The following is a 20,346-nucleotide window of genomic DNA, read 5'->3' as shown; positions in this document are numbered from 1 at the left end:
TTCCTCTCTGCCTTTAGTTTAGCAAAGGGAATTTTCAAAAATTGTTTGATTTCTGGGTTTACCAAGCTGAATAGAGGAAAAACAGAGGAACAAGAATTCTGCCGCAAAATCTCAAGTCATGTTCTGGCCTCTGGGGCTGCCCTATATCACACAGTCACCTAATGCCTTGCAGTAGGTGTGGTTCACAAACCAGCAATATCCATATCACCATGAAACTTAAGAAATACAGGATCTGAAGCCTCACTTCAGATCTACTGAAATTGAATCTGTTTTATCAGGAAATTCATGAGCCCATTAAAGTTTGAAAAGTACTGACCTGGAACCTATCGTATATGATGAGAACCTTGGGTTTATGTGTTAGACTGCATTTTATAATATTTTTACAGCTGAAATTTAAAACTGAGGGTGGAAAAGATGATTCTTCAGACACAGATAGATGAAAGAATTTCTGTTCCTAGGAAGATGCTAAAATTTAGAAAAGGTCAGAGACTATATCCCACAGTTCCAAAAGGCAAATTCAAACTAGTCTAGCCAGAAAGAACAACAAAAGCATTAATCATTCCCTTCCAGGCCTTCTGGCTTCAGATACTCTCACAGATAAGAAATACAGAAGGAAAATGTTCTATCCACAGAGGAAAAGTCAAGAAGTCAGAAAAGGGTCGGTTCTCAAAAGATATTGTAAGAGAAGCCCAGAAATTAGAAACTGTACTCTTGGTAATACAAAAATAGTAATTCTATTTTTCAACCCTCCTTATTTCCTTTGCAATGTACTTCAAATTTCTCTATTTGTAGATAGTTGTACACATTTTATATCGCTCCTCATTTTCTCTATTAGATTATAAATTCCATAAAGAAAATGACAGCTCATTACCTGATCAAAATAGTTTCTAGTTTTTCATAAAGATTTATTACATACCTTTTGACCACTCACTCTCCAAATATAAAGGACAATTAAATTTTCCCAAGAGTAAGCACGTGATTCAATTTCTCTTGCTACATTCATCTCATCTTTCTACATCTCCAGAGCCTTTGGAATGAACTCATGTCACCACCTCAGCGATCTTCCCTGGCTTCTCCACTTCTTCCTTTCAACTTCTAAAGCACTTTGCCCTTTCCTCAACTATTGCACTTACACTATGCTGTAAATTGCTTACCCACTGTCTCCACACTCTACTGGGATGTCCTTGAAGCCAATTCCATCACTCAGATGTACTTAGAGACTTACAGCTTGAATCAAACTTAAATGAAATGACTCATTTCACAGCCTATGTTGTCTGGTAACATGCTCCCTTTTTCAATAAATTTCTGTTCTATTCCCACAGTTGTTCCTCGATTTCTGTTTCACCTCTGTGCATGTGGTCTCTGTTCAGAGTTCATCCTAATTTGTACACTGACTTCAGTTTTATGGATGCTTGTCACTAGAACTGAATCATATTCATGAAGCTAGGAATTGTGTCCAAGATTGATGCAGTTCTTCTCCATCAGCTGACTTTCCCCTTCATGTTCTTCCATCTTCCACACAGTCAGCTCAATCATGTGATCTAAACCCCCCTGGAGGTATAATCCAGATCCTGGCCCCAAAACCAGAGCCCATGTTAGTTTGTCTTCCTCAGAATTAAGAATATCTGTTGCAATTATTTTCCCCCAGTCATTACATGTTTATATGCCCAATTGCTCCAGTAATATTTATTTTAAAAATAACTGCATGAATAATCCTAGACTTGAGTCTGAAAGACCTGCTGAACTCTCAGTCATGCAAAATGAAATCCTTAATCTTATGATCTCTTCTTCAATCTCCCAAAGGAGGACAAATAAACCAGCATGTTTTTTCACATGACTTTCTTTTTAATAAAACTGGTCATCAACCCCTCTAAACATAAGACACACAAAGAAAAATACAAAAAAAATAATGCCCAAAATGCACCTCATTCATCAGAATTCTGAGTTGCTATTCACGGAGTTCACAATATATCTGATCAAAATCAGAAACTCAGTTGGGCATGCCTTTACACTGGCTGGAAGAGACACTGGGAGATGTAGGTTCTTAGGGAATGTATTTTAGGAAGGCAAAATTCACACTGTCAATTATTAATATGTGGAGTAGATACCAAAAGATTTGAGGCAGCCATGAATAGTAGACTTTCCCTATATTTACCTAAATATTAGACTGTGAAATGTCTAGAATATCACACAAAGTAATGGGAATTTTCTCAGTCAGGATCAGGACAGGACTCACTAAAATTCTTAGTGCAATGATATGTCATCATCAAAGCTATCTTGTAGAAAAATATTTCTGGCAAAATACAGGATTGGATTCACAAGAGAATAAAGGTTAAGATGTGATTATACAGACAAGATAATAATAAACAAGTAAAAAGCAAAGTGTCATAAGGAACTAAAAATCCTCATGAAAACGTTGGTATATACTTATAATTATCATCCTTATCTAATTGTCCTTTGGTTAGGCCCCAGAGAGTGTTTACAGTTCCCTGTCTTTTTGTGCATGACTAGTTCTGGCCAATGGGTTGTTTGACTTCTGAGTCAAAGCATTTAAATGTTTGTGCGACACCATCAATCAATCCGCTCCCAAGTGCTCTCTTTCCCAGATACAATGGACAGTTGAAATATTCCTTGGAAAGGATCCTCAGACATCCTGGATCCAAAATAACTGTGATATGCAGAGGCTTCTGCCAAATGCTGCAGGGTATAAATTGTGAAAAAGGTATAAACCTGTGTTTGATAAGCGACTTTGTTTTGTTTTGTTTCGTTTATTTAACCATTTCATAAATTAGCTTGAACTGTCATACCCAGTAATCCTGTAGGAGAGCAATTACCATTCTAATTTTTAGCTAGGGACAATGAGGCTCGGAGACATTATCCAAAGTCAACTAGGAAATGTGTGCTGGAGGTGGAATTTGTTTTGTTTTGTGGTTGTATAGTTGTTCTACCATTGGTTTGTTGTTGTAATTATATCATGCTTGTTTTATGATGTGTGTGTATATAGATATAATGTATATATAATTTTTGTGTAATGCATATATGCATATAATTTTTTCTTTTGCTTTATAACATTTTTCTTGGCTTGACCCTTCCAATGATGCCAAATTGCTTTCTAAAAAAGACTATAACAAGATTTCCACTTCTAATACATAAAACTACTCTTTTTGCTGCATGCCTGCCAGTAAATAGCATTACTCTGTTTAATTTTTTTTAATATTTTTATTTATTTCTAGGAGAGAGAGAGACAGCGTGAGCAGGGGAGAGTCAGAGAGAGAGGGAGATACAGACTCTGAAACAGGCTCCAGGCTCTGAGCTGGCAGTCAGCACAGAGCCCGACGCGGGGCTCGAACCCACGAGCCGGGAGATCATGACCTAAGCAAAAGTCGGACGCTTAACCGACTAAGCCACCCAGGCGCCCCTACTCTGTTTAATTTTTGTGTGACAACAATAAAGCAACGTTTTTTGTTTATTTATTTATTTTGAGAGATAGAGAAATACTGCATGCAAATGGGGGAGGGGCAATGAGAGAGGGAGAGAGAATTCCAGGCAGGCTCTATACTCAGCATGAGATCATGACCTGAGCCCATATCAAGGTCACTTAACCAATTGAGCCACCCAGATGCCCCAATAAAACACATTTAATACACATTTCCCTGACCACTTTTGGTCTTATGACCATCTAGTCTTATGTGTGTTGGTCAGATGAATTGCTCTTTATTAATTGATTATTCATTTACTGTTGTCAAATTTTCTATCGGATCATTTATGTTTTCATTGTCAATTTGTAAGGGCTCTTTCTTTCTTTCTTTCTTTCTTTTTTTTACAAATAGTTTATTGTCAAATTAGTTTCCACATAACACCCAGTGCTCTTCCCCACAAGTGCCCTCCTCCATGCCCATCCCCCCTACCCCCTACATCCATCAGTCCTCAGTTTTTGTCAGCATTCAAGAGTCTCTCATGGTTTGCCTCTCTCCCTTTCCGCCACCATTTCCGCCCTTCATCTCCCCCTTGTTCCTCCGTCAAGTTCCTCCTAATCCTCCTATACGTGCAAACATATGGTATTTGTCCTTCTCTGCCTGACTGATTTCGCTCAGCATAACACCCTCAAGGTCCATCCATGTTGCTACACATGGCCAGATTTCATTGTTTCTCATTGCCATGTAGTATTCCATGGTATAGATAAACCACATCTTCTTGATCCATTCGTCCGATGATGGACACTTAGTCTCTTTCCATGTTTTAGCTATTGTTGAAAGTGCTGCTATGAACATTGGGGTACATGTGCTCCTATGCCTCAGCATTACTGTATCCCTTGGGTAAATCCCTAGCAGTGCTATTGCTGGGTCCTAGGGGAGTTCTATTGTTAGTTTCCTGAGGAGCCTCCACACTGTTTTCCAGAGGGGCTGTACCAGTTTACATTCCCACCAATGTAAGGGCTCTTTCTAATATGTGTTATTTCTTAATATGTGTTAATCCCTTGTCCTCTGTCTTGCAAATATATTTTACAAATCTGCTGGTTTTTTGACTTTGTTTACAGTATCTCGACCATATAGAGCAATTAAATATGTATATGGTAAACTATGTCTATCTTTACAAATTGTAATATGAAATATTTTAGACACACATATATGTATAAAAATAAAGCAAAAATTCATAACATCTACCTTAATAAATAAAATACAAACAATATAGTTAAAGCCTGAGGTGTACCTCTCCCCAATCACATCTTCTTTTCTCACTCCCAAAATTAACCACTATCCTATATTAGGTATATATCATTTTTATGCATTTTCTTCTCTTCTCGTCATTACATCTATTAGTAAGCTATATGTATTATTTTTCATATTTTAAAATTTTGTATAAACATATTAAAACTACATAGGTCTTTTTCCTGAATTTCAGTTTTTTTTACTACACTACATGAATGCTTTTGACATTCATCAATATTTAACCAACTAGTTCTAATTTAATTTTATCTGCAATATAGTATGATTTAGCATTCTCTGATCCTTTTCTTATTAAGAAACACTTCAATTGTATCCAAGTTTCTATAATTATAAACAATGTTACCATGATCGTGCTTGTGCTCATCTCCTGAGCATGTCTGAGAAATTTTCAAGATTATATACATAGCAATAGAAGTACTGAACTTTAGGGTTTGTACTACTTGCTTAATTACTGAATGACATAGTTTATTAATATGTAGTCCCACCAGTTATATAGGAGAGTTTCTCTTGCTCCACATTTTCACCAACATTTTTTATGGTTAAATTTTTATATTATGACAAAATTGATGAGTGTGAAATGATATTCAATTGTGGTTTCAATAGCATTTCCCTAAGTACTAATGAGGTTAAACATTTGTGGATCTTAATCCTTTATGATTAACACAAATCTCTCTCCCAATCTCTGGCTTGTATATGCATGCTTTTTCACACATACACAATTGAGTAACTACAAATATAAATTTTATTATACTTCAGCTTATAAATCATTTTCCTTAAAGTCTGCTAATTTTCATCATGTTTAAAAAATCCTTCTGTATCCCCAAAGTGGTAAAAATACTCTTTCATATTTTCTTTTAAATATTTTAAATTTAAGGTGTGTGTATGATGTTGACCGATTATGTGTTCGGGTGGTAAAGGTGTATTTTTCACCAAATCTAATAATTAATTTCTCTAGAAACATTTCCTCTAGGTTTTCAAATTTGCTTCCAGAGAGTTGTAATAACAGTTGTTTATTATTCTGTTAATCTCTTCCAGTAATGATGATTACATCCTTTTTTATTTCTAGTCTTATATACATTTGTGCTCCCTCTCCTTTTTCTTAGCCAAACTTAAAAGAGCATTTTGTGCTCTTTTTTTTTTTTAAATAATTGCCTTTCCAAAAATAACAACAAAAGCAAAAAAATCACCAGAATCATCTTTTCAGTTCTTTGAGAGAATTATTTCATATTTTATAATTTTAGATTATTTTTCTCTAAAAATCCCTTCCTCCTTTATTCTTTAGCTTAGCTATTTTATTATAATTTGTTTAGATTATAGGTTAAAACTAAGTTCCTTTACCATTTCTTTCTTCTTAAAAAGTGGGATATTTAAAACTAAGTATTCTTCAAAGAGTAACTTTTTTGTATATCAAAGATTTTGCTCTGAAGGATTTGACTTCTTTATATTTTCTAAGTACTTTGTAAGTTCAGTTTTATTTTCCTCCTTGAACCAAAAATCATATTGAAATGTACTTCGTGATTTCCACGTCATTAAGGTTTTTTATGTTCACCTTTACATTACTTATTTCCAATTTTATTGGATTGTGATCTAAAAACATGTAGCCTATAAAATTTCTACTTTTAAAATCTGTTGAGATGTTTCCCCTTAAGGCACAGTAAGATTCTATACATCTGCCTGTAAAAAATAAATAATTCCATTATTATTAATAATAAGAAAGTCCAATTTATTGGCTATTTTTCAGGTCCTAAAGGCATTACACTTCTGTTTCTATGGAATCTTCTAGAGAATCTCTGAATTTTGAAAATGATATATTGATGCATTCCTCTATAGTGATATGTTTAACAAGTTACTCCTATGTTTCTAAAGGTATTTCCTTCATATTTAGCTTTTATATTGCTTGGTGCAAACAGATTTACCTTGAATCTACCTTTCTCATAATTTGTACTTTTTATCATTATAAAGTGTCTCTTCTTGACATTTTTAGACATTTCTGCCTTATCTTGCAGTTATATTGCTTTAATTTTGTTTGGTAAATAAAATATAGCGGGGTTGTTTTTTAATAAACCAGATTATATCTTTTAATGGGAAAATTCAGTTCATCATAGTCAGTGTAATTATTGATATATTTTATTCTTTTCTACTAATTTTTGTCTATTATTTTCCATTTGTTATTTTCTCTTTTTATTTTTTTACTATAATTTATTGTCAAATTGGCTTACATACAACACCTAGTGCTCATCCCAACAAGTGCGCTTCTCAATGCCCATCACTCATTTTTCCCTCTCCCTGCAGCCCCTGTCCACTTTCAGTTTGTTCTCTGTATTTAAGAATCTCTTGTGGCTTGCCTCCCTCCCTCTCTGTTTGTATCTATTATTTATCTCTGAGAGAGAGAGAGAGAGAGAGAGAGAGAGAGAGAGACAGTGTGAGCAAGTGAGGGTCAGAGAGAGAGGGAGATACAGAATCTGAAACAGGCTCCAGGCTCTGAGCTAGCTGTCAGCACAGAGCCTGACGCGGGGCTCGAACCCGGGAACCGTGAGATCATGACCTGAGCTGAAATCAGACGCTCAACCGACAGAGCAACCCAGACTCCCCGATCAAGTTTTGTTGTTTTTTTTTTTCATTCCCAGAAGTTATTCGTTCCAGCTTTTCCTCTGTAAATGTGAGGCTCTGTTGTATTATACTGTATTGTAACATATTACATTCTTTTTACAGGTTTCTTACTTTCCCCCATGTACCACATACACTTTATTTTTACTCTTCTCTCAAAACCAGAGATTGACTGTTTCCTCCATCAAGAGTCTCTAGATCTTTTAATTTGTACTCCCACTTTAAGATGAGACTTTTACAAATCTGCATTTCCTTATCACACACTCTTTAACATCCTACCCATGTTTGAAATTTTTTAATATTTTTATATTAAAAATTTATATTCTTTCCCACTGTGTGTCAACTTCTATGTTTTTCTGGAGTCATTTATACTTTTAATATTTCTCTAGAATTATCCTTGCAGTATGTCTCTCTTTTCAAATAATTCTTGTTAAACATTTATATCACTCATTTCCAGTCTAGGCTTTACCAAATTAGATATAATTATTAAAATTATATGTGTATATGTGTATGTTTACTGAAACATCATTGCTTAGCACTTACTTCCTTCATTGTTATTTTCCCTCTCATCTTGAAATTTGCATTCTAATTTGTTATTGTTGTTCTTAAGTCCCTTTGTGAATATTTTCCTCTGACTGGGTAAATGCCTCATGTTTTTTCTCAATTCTTATATATCCAAAAGTAGTTCTCTGTCACCCTTTAAGTGGGTAGTAGGTTCTTAAGATGCAGAAGATGGTTAATCTATTATCTTGTAGCTTCCAATATTTCAGATGGGAAATCTGAAGGTGGTTATTTATTTTCTTTTGTTGTTACTATTAATTTTTCAATGCTTATATATATACAAGCATATATATGTATTTATATATATTTATATATATGAATAAAAAATAGGTATTTATGCTTTGTTTGCATGTTTAAGAGGTTTTATGTATTCTTAGAATTTAAAATTTTGCCAACCTGTGTCCAAAACTATATCTCTTCTTATCAAATCTGCCCAAAAGGGTCCATTCTCTCAATCTGTAATTCAGGTATTTATCCAGCATAAGGACTTTTTTGCCCCTATTATTTGTTTAAACAATTGCCTATCCTTCATATGATCCTTTTTCTTTTCTTGAAACAGTGGTTATTCACATGTTTGCTCTAGATGCACCATCTAGATCTTTTTTCTCATCATGGCTTTGAAATATTCCTTTTACCTCATCTTCCAAGGTATTAATTTGAGATACAGCCAAAAATTGACTCTAAAATATGGCAATGTTTTAAATGTAAACAATGGGGGGGGTTTGCTATACCTCAATCTCCTTAAGTGTGTTTATGATTTTTTTTTTTTTTTTTTTTTGCTGTTAAATTGTTAATAGTCTCTTTTAGCAGATCTATTTGATGTTTCTCTCTCTGGCTGCTGGGCCCCCTAAATGTGTTATCTTCTTCTTTGTCAGATCACTGATATTCAGGTAGGATGGTTGGAGCATCCTATAAACCTATAAGTAGAGAAAGGTAAACCCTTCCATATTCCCTGAGCCACAAATATAGTAGCAAATGGCTGCCAGTCACTCAGAGGATAACATGAGGGAGTCACCTTGTTCCCCAGTTTTCTTGTGTATTCCCACCTCAAGAATGGAAAACTCAAAAATGGCTCAAACATTCATCTCTACCTAGGTTTACTGAGGACTAAAGAGATAAGGCAAGCTCATATAGGGCTAATCTTAATCTTTTATCAAGAGTCTAAGATCTGCTACATTCAGATCCTCTTCATGTAATTCAGTGGTTTGGGCCCATGAAGTAGAAAACCAGTTCCAGCTATCCTTGTCTGGATGCCTCCCTAGGGGCAAGACTCAATTACTGCTAACCCTAGTAACTACTTTGCTCAAAAGAAGAATCTGGATTAGAGTCAGGAGTGTAAGTAAAGCAGAAAGCTATGATTTGAACACATTTCCTGAATTAAAAGAGTGGTAGAAGAGGCTGGGTGGCTCAGTCCGTTGAGGATCCGACCGATCCGGACACGATCTCACCGTTCGTGGGTTCAAGCCCCACATCGGGCTCTGTGCTGACAGCTCAGAGCCTGGAGCCTGTTTCAGATTCTGTGTCTCCCTCTCTCTCTGACTCTCCCCTGCTCATGCTGTCTCTTTCTCTCTTTCTCTCTCTCTCTCAAAAATAAACAAAACATTTTTTAAAAAGTTTAAAAGAATGGTAATTGAGTCAAAGAAGCTGGATAGATTCAAAGACATAAAGAGGCAAAATGAACAGTGTTTAACAATGGTTGTATTTTGGGAGTGAGGGAAAGTATTAAGGACAAAGACTTCTAGTTTGGAAAATTAGTTGAGAAAAGTAATCACAAAGTAAGCTATTTCTCTCTACTAAGCTCTCATTATATCTTGGAGCTCATTGCTACAGTTTTCTATGGTTTACATATTCTTTGAACTGTATATCTTCTTTGAAGGGACACAATAACACTAACAACTATCAAGAAAGAAGAATATTTCAAAATATTTTTACCCTCAGATCTGCTTATGGTTAGGATTACCTTGACCTCAGTTTCCAAATGCATTCCCCCAACATCAACCCTATCATCTTGCTGCCTATTAGGCCAATGCCAGCTGAGAGCCATAGAATAATATTCTTGGCATAAAAATCAATCCCAATTTGAAGGTGAGAGTTGTGTTTTGGGTTTTTTTGTTTGTTTGTTTGTTTGTTTGTTTGGTAATGTCAGGTGAAGATACACACCTTGACACACTGATAAATTGTTTGGCATAGCGGTACTCAGAAAGCAATTTTCTAAACTTAGTCTCAACACTTCAAAGCATATTTTCAGATCGGGTTAATAAAGTCAATGGGATTACTGATGTTTAATCAGTAAGAGGAGCATCACTGTTCACAATTTCAAAATGAAATTTGTCTCATCTTCTTATTTGTCACCATATGCCTGAGAATGCATAGGATGCACAGCAGCTTTCACTCTTTCTAGAAGTTACAAGACTATTCTACTAGCTTACTTGAGAGTTATATTTATCTGTGTTTTGTTTTGAACAGGAACTATTTTTGAAGTGGAAATATATGCTGTGTCCTTGTCAGTAGTGGACTCTAATAATAATAATAACAATAACAATAATGTTATAACATCAAAAATGATAAACAATGCAGAGAAAGATTAAAGGCTGAGCACTAAGAAACCCAGCTAAAGGAGTGGAAGATAAAAGGAGAAAAACAGACAAAATTCATTCTTTACTATAATAAATTTTAAACTAGTGGAAAGTTGAAATGTGGAGTAGCTCTTAGTTATTTACTTATTCTCCATACCATTCCAAAAAAAAATTTAAGACTGCGTATATAAATTGGGCAAGATAGAATAAAGAAAAAAAGAAATTAAAAAGAATGTAAAACAGGGATAAGTATATAAAATTGAGTTAAAATAAGTTTAACTGTAAAATGGATATTATAAAACCAACACGCTTACAATAAGAGTCTCATGCTCTACCGACTGAGCTAGCCGGGTGCAGTCAACACGCTTACAATAGAAAATGGTAAATTTGACTGAGCTTTACAATAATCAACTCTAAAAGGGAAACACTGTAGTCAGTTACACAATTTCCAGTATCTATATGATATAAACCATACAGTTTTTCTCAGGATCATTATAATGATTGTGGAGGATAACGCCAGGCAGGAACATATCTGGAGATTTCTTGTAGAGTTGACTGTGCAATGTAATAACCCACGTCCTCAATAGCATCCTTACACAAAGTAAATAGTATGATTTATAAAACTCTTTCTTACTTTGTCCCTCAGTCATTTTAGGCAACTAGGAAAAGTACATTTTGGTTTCAAAAAATAGTTTACAGGGTGGTTGCATGGCAAAATAAAGCAACAGTTCTCAAATGTTCAGAAATTCTTGGTAAAGACAATGTGCTGTTGCATTGCCCCAGAGCTTCTGAGTCTCCAGAGAGTTCTTTATGATCTTTTAGAAACAGATCTCTGAAACTCTAGATGCTGGCGAGGATGTGGAGAAACGGGCACCCTCCTACACTGTTGGTGGGAATGTAAACTGGTACAGCCCCTCTGGAAAACAGTGTGGAGGTTCCTCAGGAAACTAACAATAGAACTCCCCTAGGACCCAGCAATAGCACTGCTAGGAATTTACCCAAGGGATACAGAAATGCTGAGGCATAGGAGCACATGTACCCCAATGTTCATAGCAGCACTCTCCACAATAGCTAAAACATGGAAAGAGCTTAAGTGTCCATCAACAGATGAATGGATCAAGAAGATGTGGTTTATCTATACCATGGAATACTACATGGCAATGAGAAACAATGAAATCTGGCCATGTGTAGCAACATGGATGGACCTTGAGGGTGTTATGCTGAGCGAAATCAGTCAGGCAGAGAAGGACAAATATCATATGTTTGCACGTATAGGAGGATTAGGAGGAACTTGACAGAGGACCAAGGGGGAGAAGAAGGGCGGAAATGGTGGGGGAAAGGGAGAGAGGCAAACCATGAGAGACTCTTGAATGCTGACAAAAACTGAGGACTGATGGATGTGGGGGGGAGGGGGGGATGGGCATGCAGGAGGACACTTGTGGGGATGAGCACTGAGTGTTATGTGGAAACTAATTTGACAATAAACTATTTGTAAAAAAATAAAATAAAATAAAATAAAATAAAATATAGCGAATACAAAAAAATAAAAATAAATAAAAAAAAAAGAAACAGATCTCTGATACCCAGTGGTTTATAAACAGTAAGAAGAGATGTTAACAAAACTCGAAAAACAAACAATCTCTGATAGTTTGATGGTGAATTAATGTCTAAATTCAACTTCTTTGGGCCCAGCTATCTTTGGGAATGTTTCTGATCTTCCTAAGATGTGAAAAAACTTAAGTCTGGCACCAGGTTGGGAATGGGGCAGAGGGTAACAAAGCCTCACAGGGCATTTACAATCTACAATCTATAATTCAGAATAAAGGATTGCTCCTGTTGAAGGAAAATTCCCAGGTTGGGCTTCAGAGTCATTTAACAAAAACCAGATTATCTATTATCCTTAAACCAGAGAGTATGGAAGGAGGGATTTCAAGCAAAAAGGACACGAAGATCAAGAAAAAAAAAATAACATTTTCTGGAACTGAAGGCAGTTTTGAATGGTGGAGAAATAAGCAAGAGAAGGCTGACAGCAGAAAGGGTGGCAGAAATATGATGATTGTTTACAAAAATCTTTAAAACTAAATAATGACATATCATCAATATTAGGTGAGAAAATTCATATTAGTAAATAACCAAATAACAGAGTGGGGACAGTGTGTGAACAGATTACTACAATTTAGTTTCTCATATCAGCTCTCCAAGGTAGTACCAGATCTTTATGGAGATATATGGATTATTACATACCTTTCCCTTCTTCTCTAATCCTAGGTGCTAAATGCAGAAACGGAGCCAAAAATAAAATTTGGCAAAAGGGGATCTAAATATTTTATATTGATACTTGAAGATGATGTGTAATCTGAATGAATGGGGAGTAACTCATTTTAATTTTCTAGTCCCTCTGCTATCACTCTTGCATTGCCAATTTCTTCAGTTATTAACTGATCTTACCCATGGGCAAAAAATATTCATGAATCATATCTAAAACTAAGAGGCTGAAAAAGAAATTGTCTCACCCATGGCCCTAAGATCTACTCTCTATTAGAACTAATATCAATCTTAGGTTGAAGGCCAGACATCCTTTGATCAATGGTGTTGAGGCAACTATCAGAGTCACTGTTCAGAACACGGAGATAACAGCAATGATGGAGACCAATTTCAGAGCCAAGTTTCAAGGTGCATGAAGAAAGCAATGACAAAAACAAAGTAAAGAACAGAGAGTAGGATCTGTAAGAACGTGAATTATGTAATTTGAGTACCTATTGCCCAGAAGCACATTTTTGTTTAGGAAACCAAACTGAGAAAAAGGCATGGGTTAGCCTAGCAATTAAAGAGGAGCAATTTCCTGCATTACCACCTGGTAAAAAAAAAGCTACCAGAATTTCCAAATTAGAAGTCTAAATTTGAAGCATTTTAGAAGTCAAAATCATTTGCAAGCCATTAAGGATGAATTGATTTTCCAATACAACAGCAGCAAGTTAGAAACGTTTCCTCCTCCTCTGAGAACTCCTCGTCATCAAACTCTGGCACTAAAGATTAAGAAACTTAAGAGAGACATAGCAATTATAAGCTTCTAATTGCACACTTTGTTCTTGTAAGATTCCATGGTCATTCTGAGAATGAGCAAATATTTTGAAAAGGCCTTACCAGGAATCTGCACAGAAGCTTTCTTTCATAATCTCAGTCCTACTCCTCTCTTAGAAAATATCTTACTGAAGCATTTGATAAAACCATTTCTACACCAACGTGCTTGCTCTGCCTTTTTTAAACAAAAGCCTCATTGCAGCCAATCATCCCCAGCCAACCAGTCAGCTTTGCACCATGCAACCTTTGAAACATTCTCTCTGTAGCAATGTTTCTAAATCGGGCTGCTTTCAACAAGATACTAATAGATGTTCTATGAGGAAAAAAATAAGTTTACATAGTCGACTAAGCTTAAGGCTGGCTGGTAAAACAAACCTAAATAGATTTCTTACTTACAGGATTTCTCTGGAGTATTTAGCTCTCCTCCAAAAAGAGGCATCATTTAGGATCTCAGTTAAGCTCCTCCTCCCTTTGTTTTAACCCAAACACTATTTTTATCTTTCAAACTTAATTCCCATGAAGCATATTAGTAAGAATATCTTTAAAAGAGACTGTAGAATAGGAATAGTGCACCTCAGTGAGTGAAATGTACCTGTGTTACAGACACATGCTGCTTGAAGCTTTCTTCCCTAAGCCAATTGTACCTAATGACCAGCTTCTCAACCACCCTAGATGGAGAAACCTGATCTTAGGGCTCTGATGCCCCGTGTTCCAGGAATCAAGCCTGTTTCATGTCTCTCGTGAATACCTGTCATCTTCATCATTTCACCAATATCAGTGAAGAGATGGGTTTGCCCTCTGTCCCCATCTGGCTATGGGTATGAGGGTCCACCACTATATAGATGCACAGGGATGTAACCTATCAGATGGTCAATGACAGCCTGATTGGATTAAATAATGCCCATTCAAGCATTAGGCTGCCTTATTTTGAGTGTTAACTGCTGTAGGTGGAAATGATGGGCATGGATGAGAAGCCAGGTCTTCCTGCTCTTCCAAGCTGTTCTCTGAGATCTTTACCAATGAGGACACACCATGATTCCAGTATCCTGCTAGAGATGTCAATAGTCCAGTTTAGAAACACTGAGGAATTTGGGAACACTTGGGGAAAAAAAGGATAAATTTTGCCCAATGGAAATCAGTTTTGAGTAGAACTTAACAAAAATATATGATAGCCAGTGGAACCAGGAAATGGTGTCCACAGAGGCTCACAAGCTTATCCAAGGTCATACCTCTGGAACTCTTTTCAACACACCATGTCATTTAGTCCCTTTGATTTTTCTCTTCATTCAGGTACAGTCTAATATCCTTTCCTCACAGAGCCATGCCTAACCAACTTACCTAAAGGACATCTGTCCCCACCAACATATTTTTACTTCATACCAATTATTACACTTTGAAATTATTTTGTTTACGTCTTTCTTTTCTATCTTACCCCATTAGAATAAAAGTTTATGATGCAAGTATCTTATTCTTTTTGTTTCACTTTATCTTAATAACCCATAACAGTGCCTGGTACTTATTAGAACTAAATTAAACCAGATGATCAAGGAAGAGAAATCCACACTTCCAGTTAGTGAAACTCCTAATTCCCAAGAGACGCTTTCTTTCAAACCGACATTGCCTATAGAGAAATTGGAATATCTTAGTCCATGGGATCTTTAAAGGAGATAATCACCAGCTTGAAATGATGAAAGTGCTCTTCAGTTTGAAGGCAGAAGCCTCAACCTCATGGCTGTCTAGGGAACCATCTGTTTCTATCTATACTAACAAATCATTTCTATTCACCTTTTGTGACCCCAGTCTTGAATATCTCCTGCTTCTAACAGTTAAAAGGACCCAAACAGTCTTCCAGATTTCTATCCTGATGAATTGCCTGGCACATCTCATAATATTAATGCTCATGATTTTAGTTGACAACCATTCTGGTGTAATTGTTTAATTAATTAATGTCAGACTCATATTGCTCACCTGATTAATTTCAGAATATTTTTCAGGATAAAAAAGATATAGTAAGAAAATAATTCAAATACAACGAAGTGAAACAAATCTTTAAATCATTGCAATTATTTGAAGGGTTGGGGAAAGTAGCAGGGTTATGTCTTTAAAACCAATAAAATCCATAAAATGCTGTAAGCTTTTAGTTATTCCACATTTCCAATATGAAATCCCCAAATAGTTGGAAATGTGTGTATTGCTGACAGAATTTTTTTTTTACTTTTAACCCGGCTATGAGGAAAATCAGTATGAAGCATAAGACAAGTTTGCTTAACATAATGATCAAAGAAATACAATAGAGGGCAAGGACTTAGGGCCTGTTAGGTTTAAGAAAGCAGGTTCAAGTTTGAAAAGACAAATAATAAGAATAGACCAATGGAACATATGATTTGATTTTATAAATGTATCCCAATGTTACCTGTGAACAACTGTCTCCTTCAGTATACACAGGGAAGGATTAATTCAAGATTTACTACACACAGTCCCCTCTGCTGTTATATTTCAGAATTTGTGCTTTTCTTATACAATATGCATAAAATTAAAGTTTTGGTTAATTCAACTTATTTATGGAATCATAAAAAATTTAACATTATATAGTTACCTTTGAGAAATAAGCCACTCCCAAAGGTTACCTTAGTCTACAGATATTCTAGACTTTACAATTACAGTAACAAGAACTTACTTTGATATCATTACAAACGTATATTTGATCTTCACAAATTGTGTTCAACCATTGAGTCATATAATTTATTTTTATTTTTAAGCACTGAATATCCTCATGGTCAGTATTACATTTTTAGGGTCTCTTTATTGAAAATGATTAACCTTAGAAAATTGCAAACTTTTTGAGCTCATGATTCATATCCTATACTCTATTTCCTTCAGAGTATTAGAAACAGTCATGAATATATAGGAGACAGAACATAACTAATATTTTAACTAAATTTTACGACTATGAAATCATAATCTAATGCATAGCAGTTATTCTTTTCTTGAAATGGTTATATTCTATTTTGACCAGAAATGTGATATGTATATATTTTCCATGATTATTTTTTTCTTCTCTGGGATGCTTGGGACATTACATCACATTATTGGTAGCAAGGTCATTGTGATACATGGCACATGACCCACAGGATGTTCTCCACCCAAACCTATAATGTTACTAAGAGAGGAATTCAACAGAGGGTTATAAGTCATTTTTTCTAGGTACCTGGTTGACTTATTTGATGGGACATGTCTCGTTTACTAATCAAAAATCAGACACTTGAAAGTTATTTGAGAAGGGGCAGCACTCCTAGTACTAATAAGCAATTACAGTAAGATGGAAGAATAAAAGGCAATATACAAGAGTCAATTGCTTTCCTATATCAACAATGAACAAGTGGAATTTGAAATTAAAAACACAATACCATTTACATTAGCAAAGAAATGAAATAGTTACAAATCTAGCAAAATACATACAAGGTCTATATGAGAAAAACTACAAAACTCTAATCAATGAAATAAAAGGAGACCCAAATAATTGGATGACTCAATATTGTCAAGATTTCAGTTCTTCTTCCCAATTTGAACTATAGATTCAATGCAACCTCAATCAAAATATGATTATATTTTATTAATATTAACAAAATAATTCTAAAGCTTATATGAAAGGGAAAAGACTCAGAATAGACACACCAGTATTGAAGGAGAAGAACAAAGTTGGAAGACTAACACTACCTGATTTCAAAACTTACTATAAAGCTACAGCCATCAAGACAGTGTGGTACTGGTGAAACAATAGACAGATAGATCAATGGAACAGAATAGAGTCCAGAAATAGATCACCAAAAAACACTCAACTAATCTTTTACAAAGGAGCAAAAGCAATACAATGGAGCAAAGATAGTGTTTTCTTCAAATGGTGCTGGAACAACTGGACACCAACATAAAGAAAGAAAGAAAGAAAGAAGAAAGAAAGAAAGAAAGAAAGAAAGAAAGAAAGAAAGAAAGAAAGAAAGAAAGAAAGAAAGAAAGGAGAGAGAGAAGAGGAAAAAAGAAAAAAAGAATCTATACACAAAACTTACTCTCTTCACAAAAGTTACCTAAAATGATCATAAACCTAAAGTTAAAATACAAAACTATAAAATTTATAGAAGTTAACATAGGAGAAGACCAAATGACTTTGGATAATGGTAATGCCATTTTAGATACAAACCTAAAGACAAAATCCATGAAAGAAATAATTGATAAGCTGGACTTCATTGAAAGTATAAGCTTTTACTCTGCAAATGATACAGCCAAGAGCATTATAAGTCAAGCCACAGACTGGGAGAAACATTTGTGGAAGACTCATCTGATAAAGAACTCTTACCCAGCATATACAAAGAACTCTTCAAACTAAACAATAAAAAAACAAACAACTTAATTTAAAAATTGACCGAATATATACCCCACCAATGAAGACATACAGATAACAAATAAGAATGGAAAAAGATGCTAGACATCTTATGTCATCAGGGAAATGCAAATTAAAACAATGAGATACCACATTGCACCTATTAAAATGGCCCAAACCCAGAATATTGACAACATCAAATGCTGACAAGAATATGGAATAACAGGAAGTCTCATACAGTTTGGTGGGAATACAGAACACAGCCACTTTGGAAGATAGTTTGGTGGTCTCTTATAAAATTAAACATACTCTTACTGTGTGATCAAACAATGACACTCCCTTGGTATTTACCCAAATGAGTTGAAAATTATACTCATACAAAAACGATCACATTAACTTTTATAGCATCTTTATTCATAATTGCCCAAACCTGGAAGCAACCAAGATGCCCTTCAGTAGGTGAATGGATAACTAAACTGTGGTACATCCAGACAATAGAATATAATGCAGCACAAAAAGAAATGATCTATCAAGCCATGAAGAACCTTAAATGCATATCACTAAGGGAAAGAAGCCAGTCTAAAAAGGTTATATACTATATGATACGTATAGGACTTTCTGGAAAGGGTAAACCTATAGGAACAGTAAGAAAATCAATGATCATGGGTGCCTGGGTGGCTCAGTCAGTTAAGCAACTGACTTTGACTCAGGTCATGATCCCAAGGTTCGTGGGTTTGAGCCCCGTGTCAGGCTCTGTGCTGACAGCTAGCTCAGAGCCTGGGCATGCTTCAGATTCTGTATCTCCCTGTCTCTCTGACCCTCCCCTGCTCACACTCTCTCTCTCTCTCTCTCTCTCTCTCTCTCTCAGAAATAAAAACATTTAAAAATGTTTTTAAAAGAAAATCAGTGATCAGCAGGGGTAAAGCTGGGGGGCAAAGGTGTAGAGAGTGACAAATAAGCAGAGCACAGAGGATTTTTATGGTAGTGAAAATACTCTGTATATTACAATGATGGAAATGTGTCATTATACACTTGTCCAGACCCATAGAACATACAACACCAACTATATATACAGTTTTGATAAACCTAAAACTGCTCTTAAAAAAATAGTCCAAAAAAATAGTCCAAAAATGTTTAATTTAAAAAAAGATGGGGGTGGGGGTACCTGAGTGGCTCAGTCACATAAGTGATTTCAGCACAGGTCATGATCTCACCATTCATTGGTTTGAGTCCCAATGGGGCTTTGAGCTGACAGCATGGAGCTTGCTTTCAGATTCTCCCTCTCCCTCTCTCTCTGCCCCTCCCCTGCTTCCACTCTTTCTCATACTCAATAAATAAATAAATAAATAAATAAATAAATAAACTAAAAAAAAAAAAAGACAAGCGGCAACTCTAAGGGAAAAGGTGTGAAGGAGAAATCCTGCTTTTGCCTAGTCTTCCTCCATTAGCTATCAGTTGAGGTTAAAATCCACATCTCAGTTCTACTCCCTTCTGACCTTTGCGCACCCTGCACCACTCCCTGCTTGTCCAGCAACACTGAATCTGTTTAACCTGTGACACTGCCTTATAACATCATGGGGCCCCAAAGGGAGTTAGAGGTACTAATACTGATTGATGGCCCACTGATTCCCTGTGCAAGCAGATGCTACCAATACCACTGACCTCAATAGACAACTGTTCCACTGATTAGTGGGAGAAACAGCAGTTCTTCACTTGACAGGGTGATAATGGAGGACTCCTGAGTTAAAACAGGAGAGCAATCTGCTGCTGTGGTTAAAAAAAAAAAATTAAAAAACAAGAAGAAGAAGAAGAAAGAGAGAGAGGAAGGAAGGAAGGAAAGAGAAGAGAATAGAAGAAAAGAAAAGAGAAGAAAAGAAAAGAAAAGAAAAGAAAAGAAAAGAAAAGAAAAGAAAAGAAAAGAAAAGAAAAGAAAAGAAAAGAAAAGAAAAGAAAAGAAAAAAGAAATTCTTCATTCTGGAAACACAATTCCCAGAAGGAGTAGAAAGAGGACTTGGTGAGGCATGAAAGATAAGATTGTAGTCCTGATTCTACTATTAACTATAAGCATTGGGAGGGAAACTGTTTAACCCTCTGGCATCTCCAATGGTAAGCAAACTTAAAATTATAAATATCATCTATGAAACATTTATTATGTGTCAGAAAATACTAATCATTTTACATGTGTTATCTCCTGGCATCCCTTACAATTACCTTTTGAGTATTCCTGTTATTTTCCCTGCTTCACTTATGCAGAAACTTGAGGTTTTGAGAGTATAAAAAATTTATTCAAGTGGGAGAGATCTGGCTGTCAGAAACAGCTCATAACATCACCCTTGCATTCTTACCAAGATTACAGACAAGACCCAAGGAGACAATGAATGTGTAGTGTTTAGAAGTCAACCCCGGTGGAAAAATGGCG

This window comes from Hyaena hyaena, unplaced genomic scaffold (assembly GCF_003009895.1).
Source record: "Hyaena hyaena isolate Hyena2069 unplaced genomic scaffold, ASM300989v1 scaffold_1238, whole genome shotgun sequence".
Taxonomy (NCBI): Eukaryota; Metazoa; Chordata; class Mammalia; order Carnivora; family Hyaenidae; genus Hyaena; species Hyaena hyaena.
Note: the sequence above shows the minus strand (reverse complement) of the source record.